Source organism: Mytilus edulis, chromosome 2, assembly GCF_963676685.1.
Source record: "Mytilus edulis chromosome 2, xbMytEdul2.2, whole genome shotgun sequence".
Classification (NCBI taxonomy): Eukaryota; Metazoa; Mollusca; class Bivalvia; order Mytilida; family Mytilidae; genus Mytilus; species Mytilus edulis.
In genome coordinates, this window is record NC_092345.1 from 70,447,429 (window position 1) to 70,451,907 (window position 4,479).

Sequence of the window (4,479 nt, forward strand, 5' to 3'; positions counted from 1 at the left end):
CACATACTCTCATATGTCTTTCAGGGTATAATGATAATATATGTAAACTCTTGTGTTGTTAATAAGGAAACGAAATCTCAAAAGCATTTTTTCTCAATTTGTATCTCAAAATAGCGTTCTTTAATTTAAAAAAAAGCTTGCATAGCAATTTCCTTAAAAACAAAATATAACAAAGGCAAAGTTTTAAAACACAAAATTCATTTTTTTTATTTTCCTTTCATAAACTTGAAATTTTACCACGCTAAACCGTTAGGTTTATTCAACAACAACCATTAATTAATCAATAAGTAACGATAAAAAGACAATTGTGTATTGGATTAGGTTGATTGAACATGATGATTCGTGAATTTGCAATAAGCCGTTGGTCACGTGCCGGGTGGCACGCGTTGATTAAAGATGAGGTATTTAATCATATCCTCTTATATATCCATATTCTCTGTGATCTTCAAACATCGTCTTAGTGTCCTTAATGTAAAAACTTTCTTCTTAGTGCATTAAGAATTCCTTTGCGGTATTTCTACACACCGACATATATATGGCCTTATTATTGGTAAAATACCATAGTAGTGTCACTAATGGCTTAATTTACGTGTTACCAAATTAAAATGAAGAAATAGGCTCAAAACCGCATTTTAAAAAATATTTTTATCAATCCCAAAATAGAGAAGGGGTCCGGTATACAGACTAAAGTCCAGATGAGAAGTTTAACTTGCTTTTCTATTCCCGGTACTTTTAACTGTTTCTTGACGCGTGCAAAAACAAAATGCAGTATCGGGTTACAGGTGCTCCTTGACAAATTATCATCTTTCGATTATGATTTATGACATATAAATCTATATGGTCGTAATTTTAAAAGTTATAAAAACTAATGAGTATTTTCGATTTCGCTGAAATGAGTCTAAGGTCGTGTAAAAGTATATACATGTGTGTTAGACTACTGCCTACATATAGTAAACTATTAATGTACCTATGAGGGGGGTCTGAGCGGGACTGTTTGGATTGTCGAGGCGTAATTTTTTGTAAACGTGACACATGAATGTCGTGAAAACTGGAAATGAAGTTTAGCGGGACATATGAAATTACAAAAATATTAGACTTGTTTACTTACATAGTGTAAGCGGGATGCGGGAATCTAAAAAAAAAAAATTGTAACTAAGCGAGATCCGTGAACAAAACCCCCAATGAGACCCCATTAGTTGTGGCTTATTTTTGGACTTTTTAGCTAGTTTCCTTCCCCTACATTACTTGATCTGTTCGTAAAGCAGCACTCGAGGTCTGACAGTATATTACCAAGAAATGCACAAAATATTGAAAAAGAAGGTTTAGAAAATTTAAATAATGGTATGCACACATACTCCCCTGTCAGCACAGACAATTATATTTTTGTAAACGCGCCAAACTCATTTCTTCCACAATGCGACAAGCTTTACAATGTTGATGGTGGTGAAAATCTAGTCCAAATAATTATGACGTCTTGTAAGGCTATTTTATTTCTGGGACGCTTTCCTTTGACGAAGCCGAAATGTGAAACCAAATCAACAAGAAGTCTAACATTTATAATAGAACTGAATATAAAATCGAAATGTAAAATGGGGAATGTATCAAAAGACCAAAGAGCAGATAACAGCCAAAGGGCACCAATGGGTCTTCAATGCAACGAGAAAATCCCACAACCCGAGTCTGGGGTGGATCCAGCCATATAAAGGAGGGGTTCATAACCAAAGACAAATGGGGGGGGGGGGTCCAACTACATGTCCCCATTCAATACAATACAATACAATATGCTTTATTTCAAAAACACTCCGTCACATTGACATGTGAAACAAGAGGTAAATTACAAAATACAATCACATACAATTAAAAAATTAAATAAAACAACTTAGAAATAAACTATATGGAAAATTACTTTATATTATTATATTTTAACATTGTAATATTTTAGTTAACTTTGAAATGAATATAGACACATTTTTAAGTATTAAGTTAATATTTGTCAATGACAGTTAGTCCTTTCATTTTTGCTTAACTCTGATATTTCACATAGTACTCTGGAATATGCTGATTTCTGATATTTTTTTAACTAATAAAGAATTGCATTCAAACAGGGATGTATATGTCTATATAAGTCCTCAATTCAAATAAATAATGGAATTCATTGCCAACTGCAGTTAAACACAGATTGCATGTCCTTTCTTCTTTTGGAATGACTTATACCATCTTCCCAGCTCTACTGGGATTTTACATTGCAGCATCTTAATTTTGAAATATATTTACGTTCGAATGGTGTTAATTTTAAAATTCAAATGCATTGATCGTCCAATAAAAAACAATGAAGAAAGGGGGGTTCCAACATGTCCAACCCTTAGACCCTCCTGGATCCCTGCCTGTGAGGCATGCTTTAGCTTGCCATTAAACAAAAATGTATACTAGTTGAGTGATAATGGCGTCATATTAAACTCTTCAATATAAAAAAAGACACTAAAATAAAAATCATACAAAGGTCACAAAGGCCATAACTTCTGGCTCCTGATTTGGGAAAAGTGCAAAATGCAGTGGGGATAAAAGCCTAAACTGTAAATTCCTGAAATTACAATTATATAAGTCATCTCACATCTTTACAAAGTGCATTTCTTGAAATTGGTCATATTAATAAATGCATGCAATATTTTCTGAAAATTTCAATATATAGGATTTTTAAAAAAAGTCAATCTTGTGCATGCTTTATCAATGATTATACTTGCACAATTAACGCATGTTGTTCTCAAAACTAAGAGGTGTCTATGCTATTTATGACAATTTTCATGGTTCAGTGGTTATAGTTAAGTTTTTGTGTTTTTGGTCTGTTTTTCTCATACTTTATGCAATAGGTCTCCTATATTTGTTGTATGAAATGATTGTAAGGTGTACAAGTATGTCTAGTGGGATGATGTCATCTGACCTTGACCTCATTTTCATGGTTCAGTGGTCAAAGTTAAGTTTTTGAGTTGTGGTCTTTATCTAATACTATAAGCCATAGGTCAACTGTATTTGGTGTATGGAAATATTTTATGATTTATATGTCAGTGGCGCAGGTTTTATTTGACCTTGATCTCATTTTCACGGTTCATTGATCAGTGTTTTTGTGATTTGGTCTATTTTTCTTAAACTATAAGTAATAGGTCAACTATAATTGTTGTATTAAAGCCTTGTTAGCTGTATATGTCTGCCTGGCATGGTTCATCTGACATTGACCTCATTCTCATGGTTCATTAGTCTTTATTTATTTATCTTGGTTAATGTTAAGTTTATGTGACAGTTGTGATAAAGCTTTATACTTAGGACTATCAACATATTATCAATGATTAGTAAAAGAAGTCGAGACATTTCAGCGTGTGCACTCTTCTTATTAAACACAACTTAATATACATCATGTACATTAAACAGCAAAAAAAATATTGATGCAAGATGCCCTTCAATAATAACTTTTACTCTTTTATGTATAGGACAAGAACTATAGAAGATACAGAGAAATTATAAACAGCAGAAATGATAGGCAATTTAAAATTTGCAGAAGAAAACTAAACCTAAATGGTAAGGCCACTTTTATTTTTTTTAAAGTTGTTGAACTTGAAAGATGAAAATCATTATTACTATAAAAATTAAAAGATGTTGTATATTAAATATGAAAACTATCATGGCTTTAAGAAAGCAATTGTAGGCCTGTGACGACCTTCAATAATGAGAAAATCCATACCCTATAGTCAAAGTAGGCAGCTATAAAAGACCCAAAGATGAAAAATTGAAACAATCCAAACTGTGAAACTAATTGCCTAGTTTATTACAAAATAAATTACAAAAAATAAATATGACCGGTATGAACATGATGAAACAACAACAACAACCACTAAATTTTAGTGACAGACTAAACTTACAAAAACTACAGGCTCTGAACTTTGGACAGGCACAATAGGAATAAGGCAACCAATGATGTAAATTTCCTGCAAACACAGACTCGACTAATGTAAATCAACTAATTTTTCGTGAATACTTTATTTTGCCTTTTATACTTTCTAGTCTACATCACAGCTAATTATTTTTCGCAAGGTTCAAGTTTACTTAATGTATTTTAATAAAGAAAGATACATATGAAAAACATTTATTGCTGTTTCTCTCTCCATTTATAACATTTTATTTGTTTATTTTGTGTATTTATAGGTGATCAGACATCTTGGTTTTCATGATCAATAGGTCATTACTGAAGAGGAAACTTAAAGTTGAAATTTATTTACAAAGTGCATAATTGGATTAATTTGAACTGGAATGTGTGCTTTCCTGCAAAAAAGAAACAGGAAATTTCATCATTATCACATGATAATGCCCATAAACAAAATGGAGTTCTATCATAGATACACAAAAACACTATTGCATAAAAGCAACAACATATTATATATATTAATCGAAAGAAAGGAGAATGCAGGACAAATACTATTTTGTTGTTGA

General features: G+C 31.7%; 1 long non-coding RNA gene across 1 annotated transcript; it reads left to right on the plus strand.

The window, feature by feature from the left end:
• Nucleotides 1-1,051: 1,051 nt before the first annotated feature.
• LOC139512810 (uncharacterized) lies at nt 1,052-4,402 on the plus strand. The gene is made up of 3 exons (XR_011662338.1): nt 1,052-1,341; nt 3,483-3,570; nt 4,195-4,402. It is a non-coding gene; the product is annotated as an uncharacterized lncRNA (long non-coding RNA).
• The last annotated feature ends 77 nt before the right edge of the window (nt 4,403-4,479 follow it).